The sequence below is a fragment of the Delphinapterus leucas genome, chromosome 10, assembly GCF_059928025.1.
Source record: "Delphinapterus leucas isolate spDelLeu-1000000601 "Yukka" chromosome 10, BTC_Dleu_Yukka2, whole genome shotgun sequence".
NCBI lineage: Eukaryota > Metazoa > Chordata > Mammalia > Artiodactyla > Monodontidae > Delphinapterus > Delphinapterus leucas.
The window spans coordinates 67,201,713-67,217,890 of NC_143138.1; the positions used below are offsets into that span (position 1 = coordinate 67,201,713).

Below are 16,178 nucleotides of genomic sequence, written 5' to 3' on the forward strand. Positions count from 1 at the left end.
TACTTTTTCCTAAAACACAGCCTGAGCGGGCCCTTCTCGACTCTATTAACATTAGGAATCTAATCAGTAATCAGGCAGCTCATAATTTTCTGATTAGCTCTGATTAGGCCCAACCTCGCGGGGAGAGGCAGTGGGACGGTGAGGAGGGAGGCGGGCCCAGAGGGGCACGGGGATGTGCCTGAGGGGGCACTGGCAGGGCTGGAGGTGGAGGGCAGAGGGAAAGAGCCCCTGGTCCCACTGTCATTTGTCCTGGGGTAGGGTATGGGGTGAAGCCTTGGGTTGCACTGGGTCAGAGAGGTTGCAGGGGCCAGAGAGCAAGGGCAGCAGGGAAGGGGCCCCAGGTTCATCTTGCAGCAGGGATCCCAGGGCAGTTGGGCCGGGATTTTCAGGGGCCTAGCTTGATGATCATCACCTTCAATGTGGAGACAATGAGGCTGGGGCCCCTACTGCACAGTGGGGGAGCCAGTGCCTGGAGGGACTGCCCAGGTGATGGTGCCAGTTAGGGGCAGAGCCTGGACCTGTACTGAGGCATCCCAAGCCAGGGCCAGGCCTCCCTTTTGCCTGAGGCCTGTTTGTCACCTTCGCAGCACATACCCAGATGGAACCATGGTGCTGGCCAAACCAGACCCATGGTCATCCCTTGCTGACCATGAAGTCCCTCATCCACTGGACTTTCCCACAGGCCCAGATTTCTTGATGCCACACCCTGGAGCTCTGTCAGGTCAGGGTCAGAGTGGCCTTGCCCCTGGCCCTGGTCTGGATCACAGGTCACCACCTGTTGTTGAATGCAACAATCCAGATGACCTCTGATGAAATGCACGAGCCCATCGGAGGAGGTGTGTACAGCTAATGCCATGCAAATTGGCATGGAGGCAATCAGCCTGACTCTAAAAGCTGCCCTACGGGCTGCAGGCTGGCTCATTGTCTTTTCTGTCAATTTGCATCTCATTACCCAGAAGGCTGTGCTCACTGGAGGTTAAAAGAAAAGGAGAATCAAGCAAGCCCCACTGTGTCCTGCCTCCAGCTAGGGCACAGCCCACATGTGGGACAGGGCTGCCTGGTGGACTCTCCCACGAGAGATACTCCACTGGAAGCCTTGACAGCCCTGTAACCCCATCACCACCACCACCGTTACCTCTGCCCCCACCAGAGTGTTTCTCTCAGCACTACCATCACCATTACCTCCATCATCACCACTGATCCCCACTTAACCACCATCAACATTCCCATGACTACCGCCAACATTCCTCATCACCACTGCCAACATTATTCCATCATCACCACCACTGCGACCCCTATCACTATTGCCAACATTATTTTTATCACTCTGGCACCACTCCCATCATCATTGCCAAAGTTATTCCCATCACCATTACCATTGTCATCCCCAGTGGGACTCCCATCACCGTCACCACCATCACCAGTAGCTCCACCATCGCTACCTTCATCCCCACCATCACAGTCACCAACACCATTACTGTCACTTCTACTACCATCACCATCTACCACTGACTCCACTATCAACATCACCTCCACCACCGCCACAACCATCACTAGTATGGCCATCCCTCCACTGTGGTACCTCCGCTAGCATCTCACATCTCCTTGTGATCACCACCACCACCACCTGCCCCATCACCTCTGCACCCCTGAGGAAAGTCTGATGAATGGGCAGAGACTACTCACTCTTTACCTTTCTCTGCCCATCACCCTCCAGCATCATTGGAAGGCTAGGGAACCTGTAAACAAATGATTCAGGGATCACAGACCTCATAAATCAACCAACCAAATCTGGCCTGGACGCTGGTGCTTGTAACTGGGTGTCTCAGGAAGGAAGCCCTCACGGCCAGGGGGTGGGATGGGGGTGCACGCCCTCTCTGGCAGAGCCCCTGGGAGGTGGGGCTTACTTTACTCCCCTGATCAGCGGCCACAGTGCCCCATGGGCGGAGCCAGGAGCTTTGTGTGTGACATGGGCGACTGATGCTAGTGCCCCTCTGAACCTTGACTACTTTGTCTCTAAAATGAAGCTTCTAATAGTCCTGACCTCACAAGGCTGTGCGAGGATGAAGGCAAACAATAAGAGAACGTTGAGTATCTAGGACCCACTCAAAACGTCACATAAAACCTGTGGGAGAGGAGTGTGGTTAGATCAAACTGGGAGGGCTTCCTGGAAGCGGGAACAGCAGGCCAAATTTGAAGGCCAAGGCCCGACAGAGAAGAGGAGGAAGGGGATTCCGAATGGGAGCCTCAGCTGCGCACAGCTGTGCGGAGAGGAGGGCGGTCTCGGCCAGGGAAGCTGATGCAGGCCTTTGCTCCTCCTGAGCCTCCTTCCGTCCAAGGGTGTTCGTGGTCTCAGTGTGGCTGAGCCTCTTCCACAGGACATGGTGATACACACCTTGCTTCACACATATGGTCCATTTAAGCCCTATGAAGCCCAGTCATCATTCCCATTACACCAACAAGGACACCAAGGCTGAGAGATGAAGCCAAACCAAGAGGAAGTAGGGGCTCCCCCACAGAGGTCACCCGGAAGAGTGGGAATTAGAGCCACATCTTTCCACTCGGGCTGCCGTTCTGCTGGGTGTGGACGCCTGAGACTCCAGCCCATCGCTGCCCACCACCTTTGGTGGTAGCAGCATGGGCACCACCTGGGACACAAGGCTGGGCACTGGTTGGCCCGGGGGCGATGCTGGGGGCCTGGGCAGAGGCGACAGGCAGACAAAGGCCTGGAGGCGGAGGGTGGGGTGGGCACAGCCTGGCTGCCAGGTGGAAACGTCCAGGGTAAAAGCTGCTCTGAATACTGGCTGCATCCCGCTGCTCCAATCAGCCTCGACACTCAGTTATTACGAGGAGTAAAGGCGGCCGGAGGGACAGCTGGAGCCTTGGCGACAACATTTAAGGCGTTTGTCAGAGCCGTGGGACACGGGCTGCCAGGCGCTAATGGCTTCTGCTCGCTGCTGCCAAGTGAGAGGAGGGCGGGCAGGTGAAGGCGGCCTTGCTCCTGCCCAGGTCCTGTGCCCAGCCCACACTGCGCGGCTGCTCCACAACAGGTAGGGCCCATCTGGGCCTTACAGATGCCTAGCAATGGCCACACAGCCACGGTGCCAGCTGGGGAGCGTGGGGCAGCAGCCATGTAGCACGTGCCTGCCTATTTGGGGCATCTCTGCCTCCACACCCGTATTCAGGCTGCAGCCCCTCTCCCCTGGGACAAAGGTCTGGGAGTCTGTACTCTACCATGCCACCTCCCAGGAAGGAAGCCCTGAATCCCAGCTGGCTAAGGCCACCTCAGCCCCTTATCTTTTCAGCCCTTTGGGTTGGACTTTGTGTGGGAGAGATCCTTCTAGTGATGGACCCACAGTGGACTCAGATCTATCCTGATTGGGTGATTTCAGCTCTCCAGGCCTCAGTTTTCCTCCTTGTGAAATGGGAAAATGGCACCATCCAGCATCACTGCATCAGTGAGAAAAGAGGAGAATGCTGAGTGCTGGCCACATGGAGCCCGGTGGCACTTGGGCTTATTAGGAAGGGCCAGTAAGAGAGTCAGATGTCACCAGGAAAGGGGGAGTGTGGACCTGGGGCTGCCTGAAGAAGGGAGTAGCTCCTGGAGGGGGGCCAGAGCAAGCTGCAGGGAAGGGCCAGGAGTTTTCCAGGGAGGAGAAACCCATGGCCAGGTGATCAGGTGGGGCTTTGAGTGTTCCTGAAATATAAATGGTTGGCAGGGAATTCCTGCACCTGGAAATGCACTTGTAGGACCTGTGCTTCACATGGACCTGTTGTCACGGCCACACCACTGAGCACTCACCGTGCCCCAGCACTGTTCATGAACCCCTACAAAGCAGGTCCCATTCCAAGCCCATTTTGCAGATGAGGAAACTGAGGCTCAGAGGGGGTTACTCAGTTTGTCTGTAGTCATGGCTCTTTGAGGGCAGGGTGGGGGCTTGTCGCTGGGACTGTGTAACTAAACCTCCCTCCCCCACTCATCGATTCACCCACGAGACATCCTCAGCCCCCTCTGAGACCCTGAAACCCCTCTGAGGAGGAAGTGAGCCTTTGGCTGGCTGTGGATCACAGAGCATGGGATGGGGGCACACTGTGGGGCTGGGTGAGGGACCCAGGGGACAGGAGGACACCTGGGTGGGCCTGAGCTCATCCTCAGCTTCACGGCATGACCTTGCACTTGTCATACTGGGTGGCCTTGGAGTTCTTGCCCCTTTCCCAGGGCACAGGCTGAGGCTGGAGAAGATAGGAGGGGTGCCTGAAGAAGGTGGGGAGTGTGTGTCCTTGAGGTCACTCAGTGAGCTCTGGCCCCCAGCAGCCCTCTTCCACCTGTGGTCAGCCTCTGGCATGGCTGCCGAGCACAGCCTGTGACCCTCAGGGCATCAGGGCAGGAGTGCTGCTGTGGGTTTATGTTCATCATTGTTGAGCTTAGTGATCCTCTGGGGGCAGCTGCGCTTGGCTCTGCCTAGATCTGAGGCTGTTGCCTGAGCTAAGGGCCTGGAGAGGGAGAAGGCCAGGGCCAGTCCATCCCCCAGAGGAGCAGACTCTGAGTCCTGGGCTGGCTGGATTGGCCCCAGGGCCATCCTTTCATGCCCATCAGGGCAGGACCTCCACGAGCCATCCTCATCCCACTTCACAGGTGGGATCAAAGCTCAGCAAGAGGTGGGACTCCCCTAGGGTGGGGGTGAGCAGTGAGGCTAAGTGTAGAACTTGCTCACCATCCTCGGGTCTGTTTCCCTTCCCTGAATGCAGAGCCAGGCACTCTCTGGGGCTGGGGGCTCTTTGTGTCCTAGTGCCAGCCCAGCCTCACCAAAGTATTCAAGGCCTCCAGGCCACCTGATTCCCAGACTCCTGCTGGCCCACTCTCGGGTCCTGGCCATGGGGGCTTTCCCTCCCCAGCATTTTGGAGCCTGATGTCATTCCCCTGCCCTGCCCCCCACCCCAGAGCCTCCTAGTACTCTCCTACAGGAAAGGGGGGGGCAAGTGGGACTCCTGTGACTGAGCACTCTTGGGCCTCCACTGAGAGAGGTCTGCCAAGCAGGAGGACTGTAGGGGAGAAGAGGCTTCAGTAGCTGATGGGAGAAGAGGCCTCTTCCATTCGACTTTGTGGTCAACAGCTTTGTAATTCTGGGGGTGGAGGGCTTGGAATTAGAGAAGGAGGACTGTGTGCATTTGCACTTGAATGTACACACACGAGTACCTGCATGAGAGCATGTGAACACAAGTGCAGACATAAAAAATTTTAAAAATCCCATGTATGTGAATACATGTGCATATGAGCATGGGAAGATGTATGTATATGCATGCATGCATGCAAACGTGTTCAGGCCCATTTGCACATGGTAGGTGGTTCCTCACCTTCATGTCTTGAGCTCACCTCCTAAGGCACAGGTGGGGCAGGGCTGCTTCCTGCTGTGGCTGGGCGTGAGGTAGCTCACTGGGCCCATGGCTCCTGGACCCACAGGGCCTACTGCCTGCCATGCATGCCTGGCCAAACAGGCCCTCTGCTTCATTTTGCCACCTGCCTCATTCACACCTAGTGATCTGCTCCTCAAATATGCCCTCAATTTATCCATTAGTTTACCTTCCTCCCATCCCTCGCCCCACCTGTGATCACTTTTGTTTTGTGTTATCTTACCCCAACTAACGCCACTGTATGGAATAAACAAAAAGGAGATGCCCAGGGCCCCTCCTCTTTCTTCTTTCAGCTACCATGTTCATGGCCTGTGCCTGCACCAGAGACACAGGCTGAATGAGACTCGGCCTCATTCTCACAGAGTTCACAGTGGAGGGAGGGGCTTCCACTTGTCTCCATGCTCACCCTGCCCCCACCCCGCACTCAAGGTACAGCCAATACTAGGCTAGGCACATACTCGGAGCAAGGAAATCCTGTGCACCAGTCCCACACCAACTGCCCACCAGGTGCTCTTGTGGCTACAGTTATCACTTTTGGGGGCCTACAGTCCACTTGTGACCAACACAACCATGGGGGGTGAGGCTGGTGCTACTGGTCCATTTTCCGGAAGAAGGAGGCTCAGAACAATGTGGTTGAGTACTCCATGGCCACAGATCTGGCAGGAGGTGGGACCAGGACACACACCTAGGTCTATTCAGATGCTGAGCCCAGGCCTAAAGCAATGCAGCCTGTGTGGGCCACACCTGTGCGACCAGGGATCCCAGCACTGTCAGCAGCTCCTGCCTGTAATCCCTGGCAAGGAACAGATGGGGATCTGAGGCCTGGGGAGGAGGGACATGCTCAGGACTGGAGCCCAGGTGCCAGCTCCCAGACCCTGCTCCTAGTAAAGGTGGGAGGAGCTGAGGGGCACATCGTGAAAGTCTCCCCCAAACACCAATCCACGGGAAGCAAGACTTGGCTTCTGTGGGGAGTTGATCTAAATGTCTCATCTCTTGTGGTTAGAACACAAAGCACTGGGTCTCCCTTTTTCCTTTGGCTATCAGGAGGCTCAACTAGACCAAGCACCTGGTCCTGAGGTTGTTTATCTTGGCTCTTTTGTCTCATCCTTATTATTCATATTCTATGTTTCAAAAACCCTGTGCTTTGGTGCACAGCTGCTCAATACTTTCCCGAATGAAGTGGGAAATAAACTAAATTAAACTGTGCTCCTCACCCCACCCATTCTCTACTCTTCCGGGAAGCAGCTAGACCCATGGGAAGGAAAACTGTCCAGGGGTCAGGAGGCCTCAGGGCTCTGTGGGGTGTCACACTCTCCCCAGTTTGTTTCCCCCTTCCTGGACCCATGTCTTCACCTCCCGCACCCCACAAGCCAAGGAGAGTGAGCGGCTCTGTGAGGCTAGACCGCCTGACGGGGGGCGGCAGGTCCCTGCTCTGAGCCACTGCCCTGCCAACGGGCAGGCCGGCATCTGGCTGGCAGGCACAGCCGTCTCCCTGGCAAATGAGATGCTTCTTACTGAGATAACGAATCGCTCCATTTAGATCCAAATTAACCTCCCCCAATTACCCCTTTTCTATCACATTTCACCAGATAGAAATCCCCTTCTGCCCGCAGACTGGGTGCTGCCCCTCCTCTCTCCCAAAGCCACAGCCAGGCCACATTCAGCAGCTCCAGAAGGGCTGGCAGTTGCATGGTCCTTCCATGGCCACATTTTTCTTTTCTTCCTTTCGTTTTTTGGGGGGTGGGGCGAGGGGGGAGGAATGGGAAGTTTCATGCAGCTGCCACTCTGAGGAGTGGGAATTTTTATTTTATTTTTTTAGCTCATTCTTTGAAATAAGGATGCAGTATGGGATCAATTTTTGATGACAGTGAAGTAAAAGGGGAAAATGGTAGCAATTTTCTCTTCTGAACATGCCCTATTTAATGGAAGGATGTCACAGTGGAGTTTTATCCAGAGGAGAGAGAGGGCCTGGTTCCCAGGGACACATGGTCAATCAGAGATGCATGGCAGGATCTCAGCCTGGGTGTGGCTGGGCACGCCCTCCCCCGCCCCACCCCATTAGGGTGGCTGCCAGGGTTCAGGACTTAAGGTGGGGAGAGACTGAGGCCACAGGCCTCCCTGTCATCTTCTGGGGCCCAGCTACAGTGACCATCTGCCCTGACCCAGCACCAGGGTGGACCCTCCCTGCCTTGTGCTCTGCTGGTCTTGGCCTACATCACAATTCTAGAGCTGGGACCCCAGGGAATCCAGTGTTAATCAGGGTTATAAAATCCTGCCCAGCTGCTGCTGCTGCCTTCATGTTAACCTAGGGAGCTGAGCTTCAGTTAGCCTGGAACTGGGGGTGGGTGGAGAATAGGGGTGGAAGCAGAGAGGGGGAGGGTGTCGGACACCCAAGGATGGGGAGAATAAAGCTGAGCTGGCTAGGACTGGGGGCAGTCAGGGCACCCAGCCTCTCGTCTTGGGCTCAGGAAGGGGTAAGGAAGGGGGCAGAGGTGGGGGCTTTCTCACTGGGGGTGCTTCTCAGGGGATACTGCAGGAGGAATTGTCCCCTCCCAGCATCAGAGGTGAACTGGAGGCAGACACGGGCTGTGTGGAGTCAGGAGGTCTTCAGAACCAGTCCAGCAGGAATCTTGGGTCCCCTGCTGGGTGTCAAGGGACCTGCCCCTGCTCCCCTGCTCTAAGTTGCCCCAGGTGTGAGGTTAATATCCCTGGGCTAGATGGACTGGGAGGCCAGGGGCCTGGTTGCCAGGGCCACATCTCCAGAGACCAGGAAACCCACCCCCAGAGTCCATTCACCACAGACCCCGTGAAACCCAGGGCACCCCGACAGTGGCTGAGCAGCACCCTGACCAGCCTTAGCCCACCCCTCCTGAGGTGCAGTCCCCTTGGCCACCTGTCTTCCAAGGCCTCCCTCTCCTTGCAGTGCAGGGACCAGGGTCAGAATGAATTTGAGCTGTACCTCGAAGGCCTGAGCAGCTCAGCCACAGACGTCTCATTCATAGATACATGCAGTCACGCCAGGCGGCTCGTGACCCGCAAGCACAGCACACAGTCACGCCAAACCCCTACGTGACCACACAGAGCCTACGGTTGTGGGCCCACGCAGCCACACGCCTGCGCAATCAGGGCCCCTGCCCAGGTGCGGTCCTTACAATCAACAACTTCGGCTTCACACAGTGAGAAGAGCACCGGCCTCTCTGGAGCCTTTTCCCGCTCACCACCCATGACCCACAAGCAATCCAGGGCTCCCAAAGTGACCTTACAAAGTCCTTACTGTGAGGCCAAAGCAGTTCTGGCAAGAACAGACCCTGCTGCCTCCTCCAGGTACTCCACGAAGCAGAAACCAAAGGGCAGGGCAGCCCCTGCCCACAAATGTCTGCAGGTCCCGGGAGGGGAGTGGGTAGATGGCGGGCTGGGCCTAGCATCCCAGTGCCCGTCTGTTGACAGATGCCACCCAAAGCCGCACCTGCCACCTCCCTCCCCTCCTCGGCTGTGGCCCGGCCTCTGAAATAATTAGCAATTCTGCTCGACAAAACGCTGGCCCGATGGGATAATAAACTCCAACATCTGTCAGAATAGCGAGCTCCTATGGAATTGCCAAGAGAAACATTTTTCTCCTCATTCAATTCACATTTAAATCGAAAACAACCCCTCCAACTTTGCGCCAGGCTGGCGGCGTGGGGCTCCAGGAGCCCACAAGCTGTTCCGAGCCTGCAAAAAGGCTCGGACGAGTGGCAATCACTCACTCAAATTAACAAATCATTTTATTTAGAAATGAAGAGAATTTATAAGTGACGGATGGCTTGGGAGCCCTGAGGAGGAACGGAAGCCAGCCATCAGCCCTGCTGCTGTGCCGGGGGGCAGCCCCATGTCACCCCCCCCCTACCGCTCCCCCCCCACCCCCCGCCCAGGCAGAAAGTCCCCCGGAGAGATTCGGTCACGCGAGCCAGCACTCCCCATCTTCACAACCACCCAGTGTGGTAGGCAAGCCAGGAGTTACGCTGCCATTCTGTGGTGGGAACTGAGGCTCAATGAAATGCCCAAGGTCCCCAGTTGCCCCTGCCAGCCGGAGAAGGACACAGACCCCACTCTGAGGGCACTTAGCCCAAAGCAGCCTCCTGGGCCTGCAATTCTACCTCTAGGCTGCAGCTGTTGCACAGGGAGCACTGAGTCCTGTGTGAGTCCAGGGCTGGTTCTGGCTATGGACAATCCTTGCTTTATCCAATACAACTACACTCTTGAAAAGGAGCCATGGAGACTTGAGTTCCGGGCCTAGGGCCTCCGATTCACTGTTTATACCATGAAGGATATAGACTTGGACTGCCAAGGGCCTTTCCAGCTATGAGGGCCTCTGAGGACCTGGTACCAAGCACTGATAAATGAAGAAAAAAAAATAAAAAGGCTGACAAATAAGCCCCAGTTCTGGCCAGACCCCTCCGTGGGGGTCCCACAATGCCCATATGTCTTTCCTCCGATGCCTGCGTGTCCCCATCAGGGCCTGCGTGCCCTCATCAAGGGCTTCACTGCTCTGTCTATAATTTCCCAGCAGACTGTTCTTTCTCTGAGGCAGGGACAATGCTGTTTTTTTCCATCCCAGTGGCCCTAGTACCCAGCTCTTGGTAATTATTTGGTGAATAAACAAAAGAATGAATGAATGTCTAGCTGCACAGCCACTCAAAGGCATGAGACAGGGGCTCGATAATGCCTGGTTATCATGACACTCTCTCACCTCCATGCTTTTGCACCTGATGCTCCCTCTGCCTGGAATGCCGTTCTCCTCCTCCTCTGCCTGGACAATTGTCTCCTGCCTCTTAACGCCCGGCTCAGTTGCACTCTGTGCTGGGCCTCTTCCTGTGTAGCCTCTCACAGCCATGGTTACCGTAGGGCAGGCGCCAGTCTGGTTTACAAGGCTGGCCATCCTGGGCCAGGTTCTCTTGAGGTCACAGTGGGGTCTGATTCCTCCTGTGTCCCCCCTGGGGCCAGAGCTGGGTCTGTGGGGGCTGAGGGCACGGCCTACCTCTGAGAGCTTCTCAGATTGAGCAGCTCCACAGGAGCTGCTGAAACAAACCCAGAAATACCCCTGGAGGGTAGAGGGGAGTGGGGAGGGGTAAGAAGACAGGAGGCAGGGCCAGAGGGAGACAGGGCCAGACAGGAGAGGAGAGAGTCCTGGGACGGCGGCGGGGGACAAAGTGCTGCAGCTGGTGATAGAGGCCTGGCTGAGACCTTTATTTCTCCTGTAGGCTGGCCACCGCTGTGCGTGAGGCCCAGAGGGAAAAAGTTTCTCCTCGCCATGATGCTACGACCATGAGCTCAGAGGCTCCATTGTGGGGAGACCCTGGATACACCTGCTGATTTGGCATTCCTCACCATGGGCCTCAGGGAGCCCCTTTCAAGGGGAGAGCAGACAAGAATGGGGGTGCACTGCAAACCCCAACCCTCTGTCCTGGACCCCATGGGTGCTGCAGGGGAGTATGGGGGAGACACTGCACAAGCAGTAGGACCATGTCAGACTTAGATGGGATCTTGGGAGACCTGGGTCCAAGGTCTAGCTGGTGAGTCTAGGGCAAGTCCCTCTTCCCTTCTATGCCTCAATTTCCCCATCTGTAAAATAAGATATTCACCCTGGGCCTGCCTGCCTGTTGGTGCAGTGGTGCGGGGACTGGAGAGAGAAATGAGACGGCTGTGACGGGGCTGCGTACCAGGAGTGACAAGGGCTTTCTAGGCAGGAATGTGTATGTGCGTGTGTGTCTACCCGCTACACACAGATAGATATCACATGTGGGCAAGCATGGGCCAAGACACACACTTGTACATGTATTACCTGCACGAGTGTGTGCACGTCTAACTGTAGGCACTCACGTCAGGGCCTGGGCCTTGAGTGCGCTCCTGTGGTTGTAGGCCGGGAGATGGGACACGGGCACATGGTTTTATACACACACACACATTTGTGGGTGCCTGAAGCACACCCACACAAGTGCCTACAAGTGAGATGGGCCATGTTGGTGCAGTAGAAACCTCGAGTTGGTAGAGCTCTCTACTCCCTTCCTACCCCAGCTCTTCTGACTCTTCCAGCACACACCACACACGTCTCTTACACCCCCACGCACACAGGGTCTGCCCCAGAGAGTCCCGGCATCACCCCACTGGCCATACACATGGGCGTGCATATCCATCCAGTACCATCTCTGATGTGCACATGGGGCATGTTCCAGCCAGACACAACCCTCCATGAGCAGACACATATTCCACTTGTCTTTTGGCCTTGGGTGGGTCCCCCCATCATTGCTGTGAACTCCAAAGGGCACTTGGAGTTCTCTTTTGCCGACACCAGCAGTTTCTCAGGGTGGCCTGTGGCTGGGCAACCCAGGAAGATGCAGCACTGCCTGCCGTGCCCACCCTGCTTGTCTTACCATCTGCACAGAGGCCCTGCTGGGCACAGGCTGGTGTCTGCAGAGCTTGGGGGATGCTCCTGCCCACTCAGGCTCCCAGCAGGGGCACGGGAGAGCCCACTGATGCTCAGGAAGCTGTGTCCCTGGCGGGGAGATGGGGCTCCACCCTGAGCCAGGAGGAAGGGCTGTCTCCTCCTTCTCACTGCCTTCACTCCTGCTCACGCTCCAGGTTTGCATTTGTGGAGGGGGGCAGGGGTGCTGACACATGCCCCTGGCCTCCATGCTGTGATGGTCCTCTGACACCCCATTACACATCCTCACATTACTTGTCTACCCTCTGCCTTCCATCTGGACCACAAGGTCTCAGAAGGCAGGACCAGGTTTGCCTCTGTCACTGTGAAGTTCCCAGCAGCCAGCACAGGGCCTGGCGTACAGTAGACACAGGTGTGTACTTGGGGAATGAATGCATGAGTGGAGCCTGGCATGACAGGTTCAGGGAGCATTGAGATGTGTTGTGATGGGAGGAAAAGCCCTCCATCCCTATCTGTATCAGCTTTGGAACTGAATGGGTCCTGTGGAGAAGCAAGGCAGGAGGAGACGGCAGTGAGAGGCAGGACCATACTTTTGCTCCTATTAGCCGGAAGAGACTATACCACCCCTCTCATCCCCCTGGCCCGTGGGGGATGCACAGGCTCCTCCCCTAAGGTCACCCCTACTCTGCCATCCCAGAGCCACAGAGCATCTGTAGGGGAAGTGGGCACCGCCTGGGGGCTGGGTCAGGCCACAACACAGGCACTGGCACACAGCAGGTGCTCAACATATGCTGTAGAGTAATACCCGTCTTACTCAAGAGGCTGCCAGGGCTTCCAGTGCCTGGGGTCTAGATCCCTGTGCCTGGGGTTCGAGGCCTCCCACTGCCATTTCTACTTTCCTGGCCCTGCACTGCCCCCACCTGCAACCAGTCCCTGCTCAGAGCCCCTTCCTGCCTTTGCTTATGTTGTACCCCCATCTGGCCTGCCCACCCCTTCTCCCAGCCAATTCCCCAAATCCTGCCATGGCCCCACCCACCACTGTGGGGATGTCTCCCTGAGTGTTCCCAGGGTCGGTTGGCGTGGCCTCCAGGTCTGTGAAGCAGGACACATGCAGGGAGTGTCAGGAGGGTGCTGAGGGCAGCCCAGGAGGCGAGTGTCCTAGCCCCTCAATGCCCTCATCGCAGCCCCTTCTCTGGGGCATCCTGATGACCCCATGAAGGCCAGTGGTGTCCCCTGCCACTGCTGCAGGCTGGAGTGGGAGAATGAGGTGAGAGGGTGTGGGGTGGGCCCCATGGAGGCGCAGGCCCTGCTAGCGATGTCCCTGCTCCTCCCCTGGCTCGGGCCTGGTTGGAGTCCCTTGGCCTTTGGGGGCTAGGTGGGAGCCTGGCCTCTGGAGATGGGAGAGGTACAACCTGCTGTGGCAGCATCTCAGGATGGGACGTGGGGGTGTGCCTGGAGGAGGCAGTGAGTTTATGGGAGGCTTTCTGGGCTGGGCCTGGAAGCCCTAAGATGGAGGCCCTCACCTGCAAACAAGTTGGGAGGTGACAGGAACATAGGGAGTTGGGGATTCAGTGTCTCCTGGGCAAGGGAGGACTTACGGACAAGGAGGTCAAAGTTCTCTAGAGGTGGAGCCAAGGAAAGGGTTCAGCAAGAGGGATCATGGTCTGACACAAGGAAGAACTTCCAGATATTCAGAGGGCTCCAACTCTGAGATGGGAACCTGAGGACATGGTGGCATCTCCCTCCAGAATCAGGGCGAGGCTAATGGGCTGATGCCTGGGGCACGGGGGACATGCCAGCCCATCTCCAGCCCCCTAATTAGAGAAGCTGTTCTGGTTCCCTGACATCAGGGATCTGTGTCCTCAGCATCCCTCGGGCCCTGATCTTATGAATCAGGACCTAAACTTGTACCCCTGAACTGAACTGGGAATTTGACATATGAAGCACCTGTGACCCAGTTGGTGACCCTGAGGCCCATGACACAACCCAGGGCTGCAGCTCACCTGATGAGTAACCCTGTGGGGCACTTCCCCGACCTGCGACCAACAGAGCTCACAGCACTCTCACAGGAAAACAGGGGTGCCTTCTACTTACTGCAATTGGGCATGTGCTGTCGTAGTCTTGAGTGATTCTGTGGGATGTGGTAAGAGTGCACAAAGGGCCCTTGGGAGCTGGTGCCATTCCTCAAATCTGGCTGCGGCACCCAGGGTTGGAGCCCTCAGAAATGCCTCCCTTGGCAGAGCTGGGAAGCCAGAGAGGGTGACACAGGGCAGGGGGTAGCCAGTGGCCTCCTCTGGGCCAGGCCTTGGTTCTCCTGGGTCCCCCATGGAGACCCAGGAAGGCCTGGTCTCCACTGCTTGCCCTCTGCCCCCTTCCCCCATCTCTCTTTCTAAGAGGAAAATCACAGGGAAGCAAACCTTGAGGGGAGAAAGGAGAATGTTTTTAATTAAAAGTTTAAGAGAATTCACAACCCGAGGGAGGCAAAGCAAGAGAAGGCAGGGAGATAGTGGGGGTCGGGCACAAGGGAAAGTAGGCCACACCAACTGAGGGCTCTGAGCCCAATCCTTCCAGCCGCCCAGAGTCTACCGCTGCAGCAGGTTCTGAGCCACTGAGAGCTCTCAGTGCAGATGAGGTCTCGGAAACCTCTGGTTTTCCATCTGGGCATGGGTGGGGGAGGTGGGGGCAGCGGGCTCAGCAGAGATGGCTCCCTCTGTGCTGCTCCCTCTGCTTGGCCCTACCTCTGGGGCCAGGGAGGGAGGATGTTCTGCTCCCAGGGATGAGGTTGAGGCCTGGTACCCCACCGGTACCTCCCTGGCTGGAGCTGTCATGCTGGGTCAGGGACAAGGCCCGGGCCACATGTGACCCACTGGGGGTCTCCACATGTGCCCTGTCCACAGTCCACTGTTCCGACAGCCCCCATCTCACAGCTGGACCAGATGCTGGCTGGGGTGGGTGAGTGGGAGTGTGTGGGGGCTTGGGGTAACCCACCCTCTGTGTGACCTTGTCTAATGGGGGACAGTGGGCAGATAGGTAATAACGAAAGATCACTGGGGTTCTTATCAACCAAGTGTTTGCTGCACACCTGGGGCTCAGTCCGTCCATGTATGGCCACGTGTGCCAAGCAGAAGCCATGTGGCATCCTGCCTCGTTCCTGCCTACTCACCTCCAGCCTGCCTGCCATATACATGTCCACCATGGGCAAAGCCACTTAGTAGCTCATTAGTCTGAGCCCAGCTTGGGCCTCAGCAGTCCCTGGGTGTGAGCAGGAGTGCACAGGTGCCCTCAGGGCAGGGCTTGGTCAGGCCTGCATCATCCTTTCCTCCTGACACAGGAAGGGCTCTGCCCACTGACCTGCATCTGCTCACCAGGCTCTGGGTCTGGGATGTGTGTTGAGGGGGCCTTGTGCATGTATCGGTGCACATGGGGGGCCCTGTGTGCAGGGAGGGGGCAGAGCCAGAGCTGACCCATGAGGTGTCCCCATGCCTAGACATCTTCCCCGTCCCTGTCCACTCCTACCGTTTACTGGGAGAAGGAAAAAGCAAGGGGAAAATATGAAAGATGCAATATTTTGCAAAATGAGCTAATTACACAGCAGTCACCCAGGGAGATGAGATTAGCAGAAGAATATTTGATAAAAGGAGGCCTAGGTATGCACATGGGTGGTGGGGAAAGGCCCGTGTCATCATTGGGAGATTGTGGAGCTCTCTCTATCTCACACACACACACACACACACACGCTCACACTCATGTGCTCCTCCACTACTACCCTCTCCCCAACAAGCTTGTATCTTTGGGTTGGGGTTTGCACTTGCGGTGGGGGTCCTGCAGGTGAACATTGGAGACTCAGAGGGTCTCAGCCCTGCTCCCCTACCCCAACCTAATCCAGCAGCCATAATGGACTCTGCGTGTTCTTCCATCCCCACCCCCAGGGCCCCTTCACGCTGTTCCCTTTCTCAGAATGCTCTTCCCTGCCCTCTGAGAGGCAAATTTCTCCATCCCCCCAGCCTCAGCCTCAGTGCCACTTCTCTGTGCTTCCAGGTAACTGGGATGCTTTTCCATGAAATCCCAAAGTGAGGTCAAGGGACGGGGGTCTTCCCTGTGGCCCAAGCCCCCTCCCTGTAACAGCGATAACCCCATGGCACGCACATGTTTATGAGCTGGCCAACTCTCACCTCAGATGATCCTCTCGGCAATCCCGCCGGGTGGACTCTTATCACCCCATTTTTTTTATTTGGCGGTACGCAGGCCTCTCACCGTTGTGGCCTCTCCCCCTGCGGAGCACAGGCTCCGGACGCGCAGGTTCAGCGGCCATGGCTCACGGGCCCAGCCGCTCCGCGGCATGTGG

General features: G+C 56.8%; 1 protein-coding gene across 1 annotated transcript in view; it reads right to left on the reverse strand.

The window, feature by feature from the left end:
• CACNA2D2 (calcium voltage-gated channel auxiliary subunit alpha2delta 2) overlaps positions 1–16,178 on the reverse strand; it is a 136,322-nt gene that overhangs the window by 40,777 nt on the left and 79,367 nt on the right. The gene's annotated exons all lie outside the window — the stretch shown is intronic.